At 39.9% G+C, this 20,444-nt stretch overlaps 1 protein-coding gene across 1 annotated transcript in view; it reads left to right on the top strand.

Moving 5' to 3' along the window:
* The first annotated feature begins 937 nt into the window (after window positions 1–937).
* The window catches only part of MRTFB (myocardin related transcription factor B), a 202,916-nt gene continuing 183,409 nt past the window's right edge, over window positions 938–20,444 (top strand). Inside the window, 1 exon segment of the mRNA XM_082359257.1 lies at window positions 938–1,011. The gene's annotated coding sequence lies outside the window, so the exon portion shown is untranslated.

Here is a 20,444-nt window from a genome sequence, read left to right on the forward strand (position 1 = left end):
AAGATTTTACCCCTAGGAAGAAGTCACACCTTTCTCTGCACCCCCTGACATCCATGTACATTCTGGTTCTGTGTCCTGTGTCCCATTCTACTGTGCTCTCTACCGTCAAAACGCCACCAGTCTAAAGAGGAGACAATCGAATATAAATAGTTTTCAGTGCCCTGTACAGGGACTGGCACAGGGAGGTTTAGGAAGTTCGTGTAATGGGGGGAAGGATTTTCCTGACAGCAGCTCCATAAAACCAGAGGGACGGTAGCAACTGCCCTCCTAGGAGCGCCTCCTCTCACCTTGGTGAACCTTGGGAGGGAAGTAAAAAAGGGCTGAGATTTAGCGCCCTCAGCGGAAGGAACAGGGACAGGGTCTGGGGATTGTCATGGAGGCGGGAAAACTGGGCTTTGGCTTGAGCGTCAGACAACCCCGGATGCCCACTCCTAGCTGTGTGACCTAGAGGTAGCAGTTGTTAACCTGGCCAAGCCTCCATTTTATCCTCTCTGGAACGGATAGGATGGTAATACCCACTTCCTGGGGGCTCTTGTGAGGACCCAGGAGGAGTTGTAAAAGTACTCGGCACCCAGGAAGCATTCCAAGACTGGCTGCTAGGATTATTGTTGTCACGGTGGTCAAAGCCTTTGCAAAGTCTCCAAGGTCCGGGGCCCCGGGCGCGCGCATGCGCACGCGCACCCGGTCAGCCAGGTGAGAGGGAGGCTGCCGTCCCGCACCTGGCTTTTAACCCTTCACCTTCACGGAGCGGAGGTGGGCGGAACGGATGCAGAGACCGGGACGCGGGGTCGCGAGCCCGGCTAGACCTAACCCCAGGGCGAGGGGTCGGCTCTTTGGGAGCGCGCCTACAGGCCGGGGTCCGCGCGCGCCGCGGAGGGGGCGGGGAAGCGCGGAGAGGAGCGAAGTCTCGCGAGATCACGCGGCGGCTGTAGCGGCGGCGGCGGCGGTCCGGGAGGTGAGCTGCGGGAGGCGGCAGCGGCTGCGGCGGCTGCCGTTGGGGCTGAGGAGCGGGTGAGAGCGGCGGAGACCGAGGGCCGGACGGGGGAGCCGGCCGGGCGGGCGGCCCGCGTCCTGGGCGGCCTCCCCAGCCGGCCCTGCGTCTGCAGCGGAGCCGCCGGGTCCGCGCCGTCCCGGGACCCGCGCGGGCGGGGCGGGGCTGCCGGGCCAGGGCCGCGGGACCGCAGGGCCAGTCCCCTCGCAGCCAGTCCCCGCACGCGGGTGCGACCGCGAGGCGCGCCTCAGTTTCCCCCGGCGGCGGGTTGGTGCCGTGGACGCGGCGCTGCTGCCCGCGGCAACACCATTTATTGAGCCTTAACCGTCTGCCCGCGCTTACGCGGTTCCACTGCTGGGCTGCACGGAGAGGTGAAGCGCCCTGCCCAGGGTCACGCTGCTGGGACACGGTGGAATCGGGGTTTAAGCCCAGGCACAGCGAGTCCAGCGCCCCGCCCCGTACTTGCCTCCCATCCTTCTCCCCACCCCCACTCGCTGGGTTTTAGGGCTCGAGTTCTACTCCTCCGGTCCCGATTGGGCTGCAGAGGGTGTGTCTGGGGACCCCCCGCCCCCTACTTGAATGCAGCATGGCATATGAGTTTATTGAGTGAGAGTCCTTGGCTTTTGTCGATTTCCCAAAAGGGTCCCTGCTCCCGAAATGGTCAATAACTTTTGTTTGGCCCTGTGTGAGGGCAGAAGTGGGCTTAAAAGCAGCGGTGTGTGCCGGGGGTAGGGCGTCAGATCGAATGGAAGTGGAATATTGGAGCCCAGGGCTTGCTTTAAGCAAAGGAAACTTTTCAAGTTTGTTTTTGGTTAAGCACGTGATTCCATTCTTTGGAGCAGTGGTGCTCAACTTTGTCAGACCAAGGCTCCTCCCCTTTGCAGCAAGAGTTTGTAAAGCCCCCATTACAGCTCTGAAATGAACTTCGTCAGTAATGTAACCTACCTACATACATAATTGAAAATCAGTGTGATGCTCCGATTTAAATGTAAGGGAGAAGTAAAAGGAGAACAATATATGACATGCATTGCCACATCACATCTAGCACATACTGCTGTGCTGTACCTGCTTCTAGTGAATAAGCTTGGCTTGAAGAGAGGTAAAAATATCAGGAGCTATCTCATACAAGAAGAGGAAAGATCAGAGAGATAGACACAGGGGTAGGGGACGCCTAAGTGTTGGGATAAACTTTTTATGATAATGAAGAGAGAAACGAGTCCAGGTTGAATTAGGAATAACATGCCAAGATAAAGTACAGACTCTCTCAATCAACATGCAAATAATATTAATATAACCCCTCCATGCACGCCACATTTTCAAACGACATTGTAGGGCAGTTTTTGTGCCACAAGCTTGGAGGTACTGCTGCTTCGAGGCACCATGCTGGATTCCTACCGCTTATCACTGATAATAATGAATAAAATATTAGCTAGATTGAAGGGTTTTTGTTTGTTTGTTTGTTTTGCTTTGTTTTTGATTCGGTGCCAGTACGTTACTTAGTAGTGTAGGTATGCTCAGTATTGTGACACTGCAATTATATGTTGAGTTAATGCATGGTGTGAGGAAATGGTCACTAATTTTCAGACACGAGTTATTATTCAATCTCAACTTCTCTCACGTTAGCTACCTTCCCCTGAATTACTGGGGTTTTTCCATAGTTTCTTGTAAAAACTGTTCAGTATTGTGTTCTAAAGTAATGCCAGTTATGGTGATAAATCTGGCTGGTCATTGAAAAGATTCTCAGGACCAGGATAAATCTTCATTATGTAGATCTGTCCCATGCATTGTGAGAAGTTCAAGCATCCTGGCTTCCAGACACTAAATGCCAGTGGTGTGCCCCAGTCACTTGTCAACTAAACATGTCTCTTAGAGGACCGTACTAGCTCCCTTGAGATCCACTCTATAGTCGTCGTTGTCTAGTCAGTTATAACAGGGAGGGGGGCCGAATTTAACTGACACTCAAACAGTTTTTATTGGGAACAGTTTTTCCCTGTTCTTTCTTTCTACTTACTAATATCCATATGAGAGAATTTGGTCAATGCATATTGTACAAGGGTGAAAACTAAAATGACCTATAATCACATTGTCCTCAGTCCTCCTAATATGATTCATTAGAAATTCTTTTCATTTGAAACTCTATTAGTCTTGCTGCTATGGGGAAAATGCAAATTGAGTTAAGAAAGTTCATCTCCGACTATTATATAGCTACAGTGTAACATGATGAATTTCTTCAACTTTTGTTAAATCTACAAAGGAAGTTTATTTTTCCTTTTCCTTGGATAGATAAATTGCTTCTTTGCTATAAGATGTTTGTTTATTGTTCATTGCTTGTTACTTTTGAAAGGTGCTGTGGAAACAAGCATGTAAGTAAAGGCTTTTGTCAGAAAAGAAGGATATATTTTGTACCTGCTTTTTGTATTTGGAGAGAGTATGGCTGTTGAACTTGAAACCTTTTATCGGGGCTTGGTAGTTTCTGGTGGGATTAATCGGGTGAGAGGGAAGAAGGGAGTTGGGGGCCTCCTTCCTTTCAGAACATGAAGTTTCTCCCACTGCCTCCTCTCCAGAGGTCTCCCAGGTGCCAGACCTAAAGGTTTTTCCTACAGTGATCCTCTGATTATTTTTACTTTCCCTTGACCCATATGTTTTAACAGGACTTTAACAAACTGCACTTATTAAGAAATGTGTTTGCCCTGTTTTGTTTTGTTTTTGTTTTGTTTCAATAAATGACATGGCACCTCCTAGCAGGAAGGAAGCAGGGTTTCAACCCTGAAGTGTTACTGCAGTTGGCCTTTAATTGGGGTGGGGGCCTTTTCAGGTGGACATTATTTACTAACTCATTAAACACTTATTGTGGGGGAAAATAAATAAATAGCCTAGAGATAGCTACATTGAATACTTTTAGATTGGAAAATTATCCAAATTGAGTGATTAATTTGTATTACTTTGTGCGAGCAGTATCATGTTCCAGGGTAAAAAGAGGTCACTCTTTTTTAATCACTACCTTTTAAAAAAATACTCATATGTACAAAAATGAACCAAATAATATTGCGTGGAAGTTGAAACCGTTCCAGTGTTTAGGCGTGGGACAAATTGTTGTATGGACAAAAATCCATGCCTCTGTGGATGAAAATGCATAATTTATTATATGCATATCTCTGAGATTTATAATTAAGCTATTTCATTGATTTTTTTTTAAGATGCATACCTGAGATGGACTAGTATCTTAAAATTGACAAGTCATGGTTTAATTGGCAACTTTTGTTCTTTCTTAGTGGTACATAAAATAATAGTGTGTCTGGAAATGATGGCATCTTATCGATAGATGCAGTAAGATAGGGATATGTAGAAATTTCAGCACATTGATTAATGTTTAACACCAAAAACTTTATACAAAGGATGACTTGCAAAATAAAGATACATAACAGTTCCAGGTCCTTCCATCTCAACTAGAATTCTTTACTTGGAAGATGCCTTTAAAGATTTTCCCCCCATGTAAAACAAATGGAGAATCAGTGTTTGTAAATATAAGAACCATTTTCAAAATGTTTAGAAGGAAACAAACTGGTGATTTTTCATGGAGAGCAGATGGTATGGTTAATGTGTTTGAAATAAAGTTAATCAGACAGTATCACCAGGCAGATGTATGAATATGCCTTCTTGGGTTTTTTTTCCCCTTTCTGGAAGGTTCATAGGTCCACTTATAAATGAAAGTTGTCTCAAATGAGACATCCTTAAATTGAATTTCAACAATTCACTGTTATTTTAATAAGACATATGCTTGAAAGTGTATTTATTCCATGTTAAAGACAGAATTTATATGGGAGGCTACATGATGTCTCCCAGCCTAGAAATCTGTGTATGGGCTCTGCTACTGAGGGCAAATTTCATAGGAAACTCAGCCACGTGAAGACTGTTTGCATACCTTCTTCCCCAGGTGGATTTGAGCTTTTCTTCTCAAGTGCACTCCCCGAACCTGCAGCACATCAGCAGCTTCCTGGAGCTTGTTTGAAATGCTGACTCAGGGACTCACCCCAGACTTACTGAACCAGAATCTGCTTTTTAACAATATCCTCCTCCAGGTGATGCATGAGGATGTGTAAGAAGCATTGGACCAGATCACTGGCTCTCAACCTTGAGTATGTATTACCAGAATTGCTCCCTACCACTCCCGGAGTTTCTGGTTCAGTAGGTCTGGGCTGGGGCTTGAGAATTTGCATTTAACAGGTTCTCAGGTAATGCTGATCCAGGGACCATACTTTGAGAACCATTAGGCTAAAGCGTCCTTGTTGCACTTTCCTATTCTCTCTTCTGATTCCTTGCCCCCCAAATAGCACTTTTATAGATTATTATCATCATGTGCTTTAGCTTGATTAAAGAAAAAAAATCAGATTGTCTTGTATGATTTTGTGATGGCCACACTAATCTTGCTTGTTAATATCTAATTTCAGAGAAAAATTCTTTTATTTTTATTTATTTACTATTACTTTTTTAGTTGAAGTATAGTTGATTTACAGTGTTGTGTTACTTTCAGGTGCGCAGCAAAGTAATTCAGTTATACATACATACATATATACACACATATATATATTCTTTTTCGGATTCTTTTCCATTATAGGTTATACAAGGTATTGAATATGGTTCCCTGTGCTATACAGTAGGTCCTTGTTGTTTATCTTTTTTATATATAGTAGTGTGTATCTGTTAATCCCAAACTCCTATTTAGGAAAAAAATTCTCTTTTAATGCATGTTGGATTTTGACTCTAGGTGATAAGTAGTTCTCTTTCTCTTCGTCCTGTGAGTTATACTTTTAACACTTTAAAACTCTTTTTATGTATATAAAATGTTCCTGTGGTTCAAAAACTAAAATGGCGTATTTTGAGGAGTCTAATTTCCAACTCTCTCTTGCTCTAATATGCTCCCTTCGGCCACAGATAATTTTTTCTATTTGTTTCCTATAGATGTCTACGGTTTCTTTGTGTAGATACAAGCAGATACCAGTATACTCTATATATCCCCTCCTTTTTATATAAAATGTAAATTATTCTGACCCTGGTTTTTTTTTTTTCGGTTAGTATACCTTTAGTATCTTTCTACATTAGTATATAGAAAACATTTATTTAACAGATGCAGAATATACCATTGTGTGGCCTGTGCCAGAGTTTATTGAAGTAGCCCCCATTGATGGATACTTGAGTGTTTTCCAGTCTCTTGCAGTCACAGCCTGTGGTGAATAACCTTGTGCACATATCACTTCGTATATGTGAGGTGTATCTGTGGGATATCTTTCCAGAAGTGGGATTGCTGGGTCAGTGAGCAATGCATTTATAATTTTGATAAATGCTGCCCTCTTTCAGGGTTGTACAATTTTGAACTCCTGCAAGTAATGCTTTAGAGTACCTGTCTCCATAGCCTCTCCCAATAGAGTGTTTACCAACCTTTGGATTTGTATCAGTCTGATAGGTGAAAAGTTACTCGTGGTTTTAATGTGCATTACTTTGATTATGAATGAGGCTGAGCATCTTTTCATATGCTTAAAGGCTGTTTCTCTTTCCTTTTTTATGAACTATCTGTTCATGCCCTTTGCGCGTTTTTCTTTTGGATCGCTTCTTATCAGTTTCTAGGAATTTATAAATTAGAGAGATTAGCCCTTTGTGATGTGAGTTGCAATTTCCTCAAGCTTGTCATTTTAAAAAAATTTACTGTCATGTATTTTGGTATAGAGAAGGCTTTAAAGTTTTTTCTTTAAATTTTAAGTAGTTAATATTTTATGGTGTCTGGATTTTGAGTCACGGAAAGGCCTCCAAGAATTTGGATTTGGCCCATTTTTTTTCTTTCAGTGTTTTTTTCTTTTATGGTTTCATTTTTACACTTAAACTTTTTATCCATTTAGAATTTATTCTGGTGTTCAGGAGTGATATATAGATTCAATTTTTTCCATATGGCTACCAGTTATCTTTACCCATTTGTTTCAGAATACAATACACCTTCATTATATTCTGAATTTCCAGATGTATTGGGGTGCATCTCTGGACTTTCTGTTCTATTCCATTAAGTCTTTCTATTCCTGCACAAGTACACATTATTGGTTTTATAAAATGTCTTAATGCCTTGTAAAACTAGTTTCGCCTGTTGCCCTTCGTTTTCCTGGCAATTCTTGCTTGTTTATTTTTCCATGTGAACTTTAGAATCATTTGTCAGTTCCAGAAAAAAAAAAGCAAATTGAGATCGTGTTAAATTTATAAACATAGGGAGAATTGATATCTTTCGGATATTGAATTTTCCTATCCAAGAACATTGTGTATTTTTTCATTTGTTTGGTTTTACTCCTGAATCCTTCTGGAGCATTTTCAAGTTTTTCTCATATAGGTTTTGCCCATTTCTTATTAAATTTATTGTGTGTGTGTGTATATATATACATATACATGTGTGTATATATATATATTGTTTTTGTGAGATCTTCTCTTCCTTTATCTTTTCTAAGTGGTTTTGATTGTTTGTATGAAGGCTGTCTATTTCTGTGTAAGTACAGAAGTTTGTATACCCTGAAGTTTTAAGTAGTTTTTAACAGACGTTAAATTCTGCAGAATCCTTTATACGTTTTTGCCTAAGAGAAAAGAAAGCCTTGGGAGTCAGGCTTACAGTTAAATTCTGTGGCTGCATTTATGAGCTCTGTGGACATCTGGGGATCTATTTGACTACTCTGAGCCTCAGTTTCCTAATCAGTAAAAGGAACATTTCTGGCTTGGTAAGAATGTTGGGAGAATTAAATAGAGCTTGGGACTCATCACTTAGTGCCACTTCCACCACCATCACTGCCAGCGGCAACATGGGTTGAGGTTGCTGTGCTCTTTTTCTTCTTCCTCTTTCCCCTCTCCCCTTTAAAAGAGAAAAAAAGAAAAGAAGAAAAATAATAAAACGATGCTAGACTTGAAGTTAAAAGTAAGTTGTGATTCATTCCGAGCAGGATAATCAGTATACTGAGAAGAGAACCAACTCAGCCAGCCCCGTGTTTGAGGCCCCTCCTGCCTGCCTTTCTAGCCTTGCTGCTGCTTGCCCTCTCCGATGCACCCTGACCAGAGGCTGCTTAGCTTTCCCCAAAGGCCCCGTGTTTCCTCTAACGCCATCCCTTCCACCCAGAATGTTCTGCTGCCTAATTCTACCAGTTCAGATATGTGCTGCCCTGCACCCAGTAAAAAACACGATCTGTCTCCACGTGTAGCTTGTCGGTTCTATAGCTGGGCCTTGATAGACTGGAAACTGTGAGGAGGGAAACTATGTCCCTCATGTCCACCAAAGAATGCAAAATACCTGGCAAAGAACAGACACTCAGATATTTTAAAATAAGTAAATGAATAATTAACTTTGATCTTTCTTTTGCCTCATATTATGTGTCTGGGTAATTCATCTGTCACCCAGTACATTGTAAACCCCTTGAAGATAAGGCTTATGCCATTTCTCAATAATAATAGTAACAGTAATAATAATGGTGGTGGTGGAGGTGGTGAGAGGCAAATGGATTTATTTTATGTAAGAACATGTAATAATAAAAGCGAAAATTGATGTTCATTGAACATTTATTATGTTACAGGAACTGTTTTAAAGTCCCTGATGTGGATTATCTCACATAACCCTCAGCAGTCCTGTGAGTTGGATCCTGTTATTATGCACGTGGGGAAACCGAAGCACATGGGTTTATGGACTTGCTCAAGATCAGACAAGCTAGGAAGTGGTAGAGCTGAGACTCAGATGCAGGTGTTCTGAGTCTAGCAACCCAGCTTTTCACCTGCTGCAAGGTTGAATACAGTCATGTGTAGGTCCTCCAACCATTTAGGAAAAGTTATTTACTCCACTTGCACCTGCTCATTTTCCTTCCCAGTCATGCCATTTTAGTAACTTGTATTTTATTCTTTCCGATTCCTCTCAGACTTCATGTTCTCCAGGAGGCTTTCTCTGACCACCCTGCCTGGCATGAGTAGATGTTCAATTAAAAGTAATTTTAACTTTTTTCCCCCCTAGGTTCACAGTAAAGGTGCTAAGAAAGAGAATGTAAGACAGGAAAATAATTAAATATTTTTACTGAGGTAAGTTTTTTATGATTTAATTTTTTTAAAGGAAATGTCTCTTATTTTTTAAAAATTCCTCTCCATAGCCTGCTTTCTTAAGATGTAAGAGGGAGATTGTTTTAGGAGTGTTTAAGTTCATAAAACCTGAGGTTCTTAAGGTAGATGCCAGGAAATGTGGGCTGTTTGAATAAGGTCATTTGGCTTCCTTACTTCTTTGACTTGAATCTTTAAATTTCCATCATCTCATTGTTTTAAAGCGTGGTGCTGAGAAGGAGGTCCCACAGGTGGAAATCCATAAGCTGTTTGGTGATTATATACACTTGCAACATTCCGTGAAAACTTTGATTTTAAAGTAGGGAGTTGAAGGGATTTGAAGCCACTTGGTGAGATTGCAACACTTCATTTTCTTAAACGAAAATGTGTTGTTTATTTTCTTATTATAATAGTGAGAAAAAACCTCCCTCAATGACACCTAATTCCTGCCACCCAGAAATGGCTGCCATTAATATTAATATTTTGGTGAAAATCCTTTTAGAAACTTATCTATGAATATAGAAGTATTTATATACAAATCTTTAAATGAATTGGTTTACACTCTATATGGTGGTCATTTATTTATTTATTTATTGATTGATTGATTGATTGCTGTGTTGGGTCTTTGCTTCTGTGCGAGGGCTTTCTCCAGTTGCGGCAAGTGGGGGCCACTCTTCATCATGGTGCGCGGGCCTCTCACTATCGTGGCCTCTCTTGTTGTGGAGCACAGGCTCCAGACGCGCAGGCTCAGCAGTTGTGGCCCACGGGCCCAGTCTCTCCGCGGCATGTGGGATCCTCCCAGACCAGGGCTCGAACCTGTGTCCCCTGCATTAGCAGGCAGATTCTCAACCACTGCGCCACCAGGGAAGCCCCTGGTCATTTTTAAATGCAACAATATTTTTATATATCTCTACACATGAATTGTAAAAGACATGCATAATCATAAATGATCATTTTACTGACCATGTACTATTCCATTGTTTTAGAGGCACCATACTTTATTGAATCATTCCTTTGATGACCATTTAGATTGTTTCTAGTGGATAATAGTGTGTTGATTAACCCTGTACTTATATCATTGTATACATGTTCATTTATCTTCTTAGAAGTATAACTACCCACACTGAGTTTTGTTCATCTTTTTAATCCTTGCCAGTCCAATAGGAGAAAAAAATGGTATCTTTTTTTCTTTTTAATTTTATTCCTTTATTTATTTTTGGCTGCATTGGGTCTTCGTTGCTGCGCACGGGCTTTCTCTAGTTGCAGCGATCAGGGGCTACTCTTCATTGCGATGCCCGGGCTTCTCATTGTGGTGGCTTTTCTTGTTGCAGAGCATGGGCTCTGGGCATGCGGGCTTCAGTAGTTGTGGCATGCGGGCTCAGTAGTTGTGGCGCACGGGCTTAGTTGTTCCGTGGCATGTGAGATCTTCCCAGACCAGGGATCGAACCCGTGTCCCCTGCATTGGCAGGTGGATTCTTAACCACTGCATCACCAGGGAAGCCCCAGTATCTTTTTTGAGATAGCAGGGTTTTTGACTGGAGTAAACCTTTTATGTTTTAAAGACCTCTTTCATTTGATAGTCTTGCATAAAGAATTTCCTCATCGAGAACATACCTGTGATTCTCATGTGTAATTGAGACACTCTCTTGGACTTTAAATGTGATGAAAATGTTAAAATATGTTGAGTTCTTTGTGTTTAGGTCTATTGCCCTGATTAACTCATTATAAATATTTTAAAATTATTGGCAACTAACTAATTGTCTTGGATACTGAAAGTTTTCCTTTATAGAGAGTAATACCTTTGTTTTTTCTTCACTTACAGTGGAGCTTAAAGAAGCTTTAAAAACTAACTTCTTAACATCTTTCAAAAATGGATACCAATTGTAGAATAGCATACAGAATGTGATTTACAAATCTGCGTGATAACAGAATATTACTGAGTTATGTGAATATGTATTCACGTGTAAACCTATGAATATTGATGTTGAGTCTCATCTGTCCAAAGGATTTTGCCAGTTTCTGATATGTATGTGAGATCTAATTTTATGTTTGTTTTAGATTTTATTTCAATCAAATAAGGGTTACCTAAGGAAGGTCTCACATGAAACAGATACCAACTGTGTTATTGACCTACTGTTTGTTCTTTGACTTAATAAAAAGCCAGTTAAAATTCATCTCTTTTTCCTTGACATAAAATGCATCTTATAGAATGCCTTTCATGTGGGTGCTTTACTTTTCACTCCAAGTTAACATTGTTGAGGCTGGGACCAAGTGTGTTTTATTCACCATCTTACATCCAGCAACTAATGTGATATCTGGCATGTACATGGCAGACACTTAGGTCATTTTTGAAGGAATTAATGATTGGTGAATATCATCATTGTTAAGTTAGAATTAAGATGTAAATGAGAAGTGCCTTAAATTTTAATTAAGAAATTTAATTTCTTGGATAATAAAACTAGCATCTGTGATTTTTAAATGCATCTGAATCTAGACATGCATAATTGTAGTGACACTTGCTACTGTAACATTTTGTGATGTTTTGTTTGGACTGTTGATTTGGATTCTGTCCCGTTTCTTTGCAGAATCACATATACTACTGTGTTTTAAATCTGCTTTTTTGTCTGTTTTTTGTTGTTGCTGTTAAAGGCAAAGTAAGTGAAGTAGGTCAGGTACTAGATCTTATTAAAGAACCCATTTGTGTTTCATATTACAGACATGGGAATATCTTTCAGTTATGTTATTTGAAGACAAGGATAAAGTAAATGCCCCCAAATATATTTTAAGTTATAATGGAGAGAAATTGAGTTATATTTTAATTGGGGTTCAGCATTTATTAAAAATAAAAGTAGATAAATAGATTGCTAGCCATTAAGAAGAATGTGTAAATCTTTGTTAAGTATCCTGCCTATTAAGCTTTTCTGACTCATAACCAGCTTTTCACAGCCAAAATAAACAGAGAGAATGGAACAATTATCTAATAGATTAAAGCAATGTTGAGGACTCTTGTTTCATACATTTTGTTTCCACTGGAGTATGGGATTCTAAAGAATGCTTGTGCTAGTTTTAATCAGTATTTTAGCAGCAGTTATTGCATGTAAAAAAATTTAACTTATTAAATAATCCCCTAGCAATTTTTATTTGTACTTTAATTTTCTTAGCAACTCCTTCCTTAATAAATAGTCTAAAGTTAAATCTAGGCAGACTTGAAAGGAAATTATTGAGTCTTCATTAGTAGGGTCTAAATTAATTAGATTTCCTGGACTTTACCCTCTGATATCATATTGTGGCTAACGGTATGATCCTGTATTCGTTTTCTAAAATAACCAAAGTTCTGGGTTCTTATATCTCTTTTTTGCAGTGGTATAGGGATTTGCTTATATCGTAGCTTTCATTTCACTGATGAGTTAATTTCTTTAATTGCATGCTTTAAAACCCCAATTCTAAAAATACTCCTGGAAAGTGAGACATTACTAGTAGTAGTAAAACTGGAGTCTTAATTAAACTTAAGACTTTATCATTTATTTCTCCTTTTAGCTGCATTTGTAAAAATTTTTATACTGTATTTAAACAGATTTCAAGACATTCTTAAGTATTTAATGGGTTGGATTCTGTGCATTTGCAAGTTTCTTCCTATTTTAGGCATAAAGCTTAAAGCTTAGACTGGCAGTGTAAGTGGTTATTTGATTGGAAAGTTAGAAAGAGGAGAAGTTCTGTCTTCATATACAGGATTTGTGGTGGTAGAATATTTAGATGAAACTGTTTCATGGTCAGGGTGAGAGTACTGAACTGCAGTAGGAGGGCAAAAAACTTGTTAAGTGCTTATATGCGATATGGATAACAGCTCCCTAGCAAAGCCAGCACTCTGGCCTTACTCCTGTAGTATCTGTAATGAGTTGGTCTCTCACAGAGGTTTTTGTTGTTGTTGTTTGTTTTGGGGTTTTTTTTGTTTTGTTTTTTTGTTTTTTTTAAAGGACTGTATTATTTTTCACTTGTGAGATCAATGTTTTATTTTTTATTTATTTTATTTATATTTTATTTTTGGCTGCATTGGGTCTTCATTGCTGGGCGTGGGCTCTCTCTAGTTGCGGTGAGCGGGGGCTGCTCTTCGTGGCGGTGCACAGGCTTCTCGTTGAGGTGGCTTCTTTTGTTGTGGAGCACGGGCTCTAGGCGCACGGGCTTCAGTAGTTATGGCACGTGGGCTCAGTAGTTGTGGCGCACGGGCTTAGTTGCTCTGCGGCATGTGGGATCTTCCCGGACCAGGGCTTGAACCCGCGTCCCCTGCATTGACAGGTGGATTCTTAACCACTGTGCCACCAGGGAAGCCCCCCAGAGAGGTTTTATTAAACTCTGAGTCTTAAGGGGAGAGTTTTGGAAAGAGGGGTAGAGAACAATAGCTTTGGGCCACAAGTTCCATAATGAACGTGGTGCTTAGTGAAACTCTCCAGGAATAGCTGTCTCCAGCCTCCGAATGTCCCATTGCCCTTGAGACATTTCCCTCCTTGCTAACCCTAGAAACTTTTCCTGGTGTTGTGGTGTGATGGAACATTGTCTGGAGCTGGGCGGAGGGAGTCTGACCGTCTACCGCTGCAGAGTCTAGATGCTCTCTTTAAGTAGACTTCCAGCATGGGAGGATGGCATATCCTAGCACTGTGATGACAAATATGGGAAGTCCATACAAGCTTTACCTTCGTTCCAGTTTGTTCAGAGAGGACACCTAGTTCATGGTGAGGGTTATGTTTGTGTCTGCTAAACCCAGTAAGTTTTGTTTTAAGTAGATTTCAGTCTATTCTAATGTAACAAAGTTTTTCAGTCTGAATGTTCTAGCAGCCATCACTCAAACGTTAATTGCTGTCAGTGGGAAGGGATATCCTCCTACATCTTTTCTGGAGCACTTGAAACCATCCCACTTCCTTTTTCTTTTACCTTAAGAACTGATTACTGACACTTGGGAATTATAATCAGATTGCATCAATCTTTATGGAAAGGTTACCAATTATTGCACTGGAAAATAGGCATTTGTCTCTCATAGTAAGTGTTTCTCTTGGTGTGTCTCTCTCAGTTCATTGCTTTTAAATACCTCTTAGGTGAATGAATGCTTTGTGTCATGCCCTGATTTAATACATTTAAAACAGACTTTATGGATGGCTTTCTTACTTTCAGTTATATGGGAGGGGGAATAATTTATTCAATATGGAATTTTCATAGGATATTTCAGTTGCTTAGATGTCCTTGGGGTAGAAAAGAAAGGTTGATGTCAATTACTTACACTGTGATACAAGCTCCAGAATCAGTATTTGCATTGAAGAGTTGAGAGCAGTGAGGATTTTTATGGTGGGGATGTACACATAGAGCATTGGGCTCTACCTCTTGTGTGTGTTCTCTCGTTTTGTTCTCTAATGACTCTCTGAGGCTAGATACAGTCACTCCAGTTTTAGAGAATAGAAGGCCTTGGTTATGAGATTTGTCCTTGGGCACTCGGCTAGTGTGCTTAAAACAAAAAACAAAAACAAAGCAATGACTTGAATCCAGATCTCTCTGGCTCTTCTTGTGTACACCAACAGAGAAAAGGGTCTCACAGTTGTTAGAATGTTTCCATTATTGTAGATTAGTGAAACGTTGCGTGGAATGAAGACACAGCTGCTTTATTACCACCATCACCATCATTCTTACCGTCCTTTTTATTTCTAATGTTCTTCAACATTAACTGGTAAAGTTTAGGAGCCTGCCAGGGTATCTGGCTCATTGTGTTCAATACAACATAGGCTTGTTTAATTTAGCAGTGCTCTGAGATGAAAGGTTCATGACGGCCAAGTACAAACAGACCTTCTGTGGGATGTTAATTTTGTTATAGGAGAGAATGCTTGTTTTTCCTTGCTCTGTGCTAATAAAGAAGCTGGCACATTTTCTCATGAGTTAAAAAGGACTTGGACTTGTTTAAATCTGTGTAATCAAAGGGAAGTGAGTGGTTCTGATAAACATTTTTCTTTGTGCAGTCTTTGGTTAATTCCATTTCATACCTGCCAGAGAATTGCAGTGTGCTCTTTCATTCTTTCCTCTTTTTACTTTGGATTTGATATTATGGTTGGTCATTGTAGGGATTTGGTGGTAGGAAAATAAATCATTTCCTCATTTGAACAGATTGTGTGTTTTTTTGGTTTTTTTTATGACAGGTTATCCTGTAGCAGACAAAGTGATTCAATCAGACCCCTACACAAGGTGTCACTATATGATTTTGTGCAGTAATTTTTTTTTTGTAACAGCTCTATTGAGATGTAATTCACATACCATAAAGTTCACCCGTTTAAAGCATAGAATTCGGTGGATTTTAGTATATTCACAGAGTTGTGCACGGATTCCCACTGTCTAATTCCAGAACACTTTCATCACCCCAAAAAGAAACCCAGGCCCAGTAGCAGTCACTTTCCATTCTTCCCTCTCGTTAGCCCGTGGCAGCCACCGTTCTACTTTCTGTGTCTGTGGATTTGCTTATTTAGAGTATGTCATATAAATGGAATCATAAAATATGTGTGACCTTTTGTGTCTGGCTTCTTTCACTTAGCATGTTTTTGAGGTTCATCTGTGTTGTAGCATGTATCAGAACTCATTCTTTTTTGTTGCTAAATAATACTCTATGGCACGGATATATACATTTTGTTTATTCATCCCTTGATGGCCACTTAGGTGGTTTCCATGTTTCGGCTATTATGAATAATGCTGCTGTGAACATTCGTGTACAAGTTTTTTGGGTGGACATCTGCTGTCGTTTCTCATGGATTTATACCTAGGAGTAGGATTGCTGGGTCTCATGGTAATTCTATATTTAACTTTTTGAGGGACTGCCAAACTGTTTTCCAAAGCGGCTGTACTATTTTACGTTCTGATCAGCAATGTTAGAGGATTCCAGTTTCTTCACATCCTTGCCAGCACTTGTTGTTTTTTGTTTTGTTTTGTTTTTCATAGTAGCCATTCCGGCGGGTGTGAAGTGGCGTCTCGTAGCTTTGATTTGCGTTTCCCTGATGGCTGATGAGGTCGACATCTTTTCATGTGCTTCTTGTCCAATTGTGTATCTTTTTTAGAGAAATACCTATTCAGATTCTTTTCCCGCTTTTAAAATTGGGTTGTCTTTTTATTGTTGAGTTATAGGATTTCCTTGTATATTCTAGATGCACCCTTCCCACCGCATATGTCCTTATCAGATACATGAATTGTAAAAATTTCCTCCCATTCTGTGAATTGTCTTTTCACTTTTTTTTTAATGTTCTTTGAAGAAGTTTTTAATTTTCATGAACACCAGCTTATCTATTTCTCTTTGGTTGCTTATGTAGTCTTGTCTCTGTTTGAAATTTTCTGTAAGTTAAAAAAATCACACCTTATTTCTACACATCTCTCATTTTAAAAACTGGTGCAAAATTAAATGGTCAGCTGTTAACTATACCGTGGGTTAGAGGTTTTAAATATCTTTCGTGTTTTTCAAATATTCTCATCTAATTCAAAGTGAGAAGACCAAGTTTCCTAACCTAATACCGAATGTGCCTTTTTCTAAATTAGAAAAATGTCTTTCAGTGTTCTGCCTAGCTCAGAATTCATGCGTCATTCTGTGAACATTTTTAAGTGTTTTGTATGTACTGAGCACTTGATTGGGCTTGGGGATCCAGAGGTGAGTGAGACATGGCCCTATCCTCATGTGAACAAGAGCTCACATGCCAAGCTAGAAGCATCCACAGAGGACAGTGGACGTCCACAGAAGGCAGGAAGGAGTAGTCTCCTGTATCTGGGTGAGAATGCCTCACTGAAGAGTGAACACTTACAGCAGCTCTCTTGAGATATAATTCACATACCATGAAGTTCACCCATTTAAAGCATACCACTCAGTGGATTTTAGTATATTCAAAGTGTTGTGCTCAATTCACAAAGGTGGGTAACAATCAGAACTTTTAGTTAGAGTCATTGATTCTCTCCTTCAGTTTCTTGCTACTGTGTATACAATATGTCTGGGACCAGATATCTTATAGTAGCTGTATTTAGCATTCTTAGTGTAATAAAATGTAGGCAAATGTAGGCATAGGTGTGATGACTTTGATGCCTAGAAGTGAGCCTAAAGAAAACCACTTTTCTTTAATTTCTTCAGGTTTTCCACGTTTTCAGAAAGGAAAATATCCTGCTTACCAATCAGTTCAGCATTGATGTGTGTGTGTGTGTGTGTGGTGTGTGTGTGTGTGTGTGTGTGTGTGTGTCTAAGCCATAGCCCAAGTATTTCCATATAGTCAGAGCATGAAATGTTGCTTGCCTGGAGAGGAAGATTGACTGTAGAGAGCTGGGTGTGTCCTGTTAAGGAAGTTAGATTTTGCCCGTATTGATGCTGGAGCCACTCTCCAGCAGGGGGAGAGTGATGTGGTCCCTCTGGCTGCTGTATTATGGATGCTAGATGCAAGGGCAGGACTGGGGACAGGAGACCCATTAGGCTGTTGAACTAGTCCAGTAAGAGGTGATGAGGACCTGAACTAAGGTATTCGTGGCAGAGTTGGATAAGACACAGGCTGGAAGTGTTTAGGAGCTATTAGTCAAGAATCCTGGCTACAAGTAACAGAAACCCTCCTCAAACTATCAAGTTAAAAGAGGGATTAATTGGAAGGTTCCTGGAGAAGGTTGTAAAAGGTATGAAATGCTGCAGAAACCAGGAAAACCCAGAGACCCTGTGGATTGGAACTGAGTGTCTCATCAACACAGAGATTCTTTCTCCCATCTCTGCTCCCTCGGGCGTCTGCATATGGCAGGGGCCATTGTCATACTCTCCAACCAAGAGGAGGCAAGAGCTCCTCTTTCACAACTTTAGTTTTTAAAATCCCAGGGGCTCTCTTGGCCTTGGGTTTTGTGCTTTCACCTGGCACTGGGATCTTTGGAAGCTGTCTACCACCATCTCATTGGGAGTTCCCAGAAGAAGTGGAAGAAGGTTGTTCTGGGCAGAGCCAACCATGTACATCTACTCTGGAAATACTGAGATTAAGAAGATCTGAGGAGGAAGGGAGGGCCAAGCATGCCTCCCACATTTGTGACTTTGGTAACCTGTGATGGCACATTTCCATCCGAGAATGAGTTCAGGGAGCAGGCAGACCGGAGTGCAGTGGGTAAACTGAGTTCAGTTTTAGACCAACTTAGACTGGAACATAGAACTAATCACAGTTTGTATGTTACATATTTTTATGATTATTAGACTGGTCTGGCTTTCTTCACAGTTGGAAGCCCCTTGAAGACAGGGACTGTCTTGTTTTCTTCGCTCTGAACCTTCAGAGCCCAGCATGCTATACTTGGCACATAATAGGTGTTCAGTAAATATCTTTGTGAATGAATTCAGGAGAACAGGTTCAGCAGGCAGCTGGACGGACAGTCTGGATCTCAGGTGAGGACAGGAAATATGGATTTGGGAGTTATCAGTACAGGGCTACATAGTGGACAAGCTTACCTAGTGGCTAAAGGACTGTTATAAAAGCTCAGATATTGTACAGACCTGTAATTTTCATGTCCAGGTAATGAACTTATGCCTTTTCCTTTTTTTTTTTTTTTCTTTGTCCTGCCGAGTATTTAATGTCAGTAATTATCTACTGACAGGTCTGCTAATTATTTTTTAAAATTTTGTGATTAGAATTAGATTTGTGATAGATAGGGAAATAAAGATGATAAAGACAGATTCTATTTCCTTTTAAGAATAACTGACTCATAGGATGAAACCTTGGATATGATTTCAGATCACTCCTGTAAACTCTCACAAAAGATGTTTATAAAACACTTGGAACAATACAGATTGTACTAAGAAAATGTGCTTTGATCAACTCTGGAGATACAAAGCAGGGAACTTAATAAATCAAGTCCTATTTGTGAATGGAAAAGACTGGAAGTTCACCTTAAAAGTAAGAACTCAGTTCACGTCAAGACTTACATTTTGTATTCTGAATAGCAGATGTTAATTTAGTTTCATCTTTTATATAAAAATAAGATGAATTGCAGATTTCAGATCTTGGCATCTTGAAATCTGACTCCTGATTCCTATCTCTTAATAGCCGTTGGAACACTAGTGTAGAAATGGAATTTGACTTTGGTTTTTTACCCTTTAATTTTGAGGTGAGTGTGCTTCCAGCTTTGTCTTCCCTCTATATTCAAGAAATCCAAATCACTGGTAGCTTGGATATGGCATAATTTTTATTATTTAAATATTAGAAAAATAGGGCCTTGTTTATCTAAAGTAGTAATATTATGTTGACACTTGGGAACGATGGTTTTTTGGTTTTTGTGCTTTTTGTTTTCATTTTAAGGTGTAAATACAATTGTATTACTTTTGTGGGCTAAACACTCTTGTCCTACTACCTTGCCATATGACAAGATATTCTAGTAAATTGCGTATATTTTAAGTGTCTTTGTTTACTGCGTAGATTCCTTTCTTTCCCCCCTGCAGTAGGGGTGAGCCATATTTATTTATTTATTTAAATTTTCACCGAAGAACTTTCACTAAATTTGCCTGACTCCCAATGCAGGCAAGTGTCTTTTAGCAAGTTAATCTAAAGGAGCATTTCTAAAAACTCAAATTGAGTAGATTATAGTATCCCAGCTTTTTAAATTACTGTAAGGTATATATTTAAAATATAACACAGATAATTTTCTTTTGGTTTATAGATTAATGCTTATTCTTTCAAATGGAGTTTCAACACATATCTAATAGACTAAGACTTTGTGCATTCTGAATTTTACCAAAACTGCTCAAAGACTGGGAAAGAGAATACATTTCAGATTTTAATGATCAAAATTATGGATTTGACTCCTGCATAAATTAGTGAAATAATACACGGAAAAATCTCTGTGCTGAGACCCCAGACCCCAGCAAACTGTATCCCTGTTGAAATCAGTTACAGAGCTGAAATTAAAGAATGTTGATTTTTGGAGGTACCCCTTATCAGCTCCTGGGAAAAAAATAGTTAATATGCCTCAGATAGAGTTTAGCTTATTCTGTATTCTGAAATGATTTTTATTAAGAGGTACTTAGCTTCATTGTTTACTAATTAATTCTTCAGAGGTAACATCATTCAAACTAGAAAAGTTCACAGCCTAGCTGTCAGAGAAGGAGTCAGCGGCCCTTACAGATGTTGGTGAACAGCGGCCCTGAAGAAAGAGGCCTGAATCCTTTATGCAGCTGGGCTCGGGGTTTGTCAGGGTCACTCTTCTACTGCACCACCTAAAACAACAAGATCGCTTTCACATATGTACTATTTCCTTCCATTAATTTTTGGATTTTTTGATGACTGATAAATACAGTTCAAAAAGGAGCATTAAATTACGGGGGGGTTGGAATCCGAATATTTTATTG

Source organism: Balaenoptera borealis, assembly GCF_965194805.1.
Source record: "Balaenoptera borealis genome assembly, chromosome: 16".
Classification (NCBI taxonomy): Eukaryota; Metazoa; Chordata; class Mammalia; order Artiodactyla; family Balaenopteridae; genus Balaenoptera; species Balaenoptera borealis.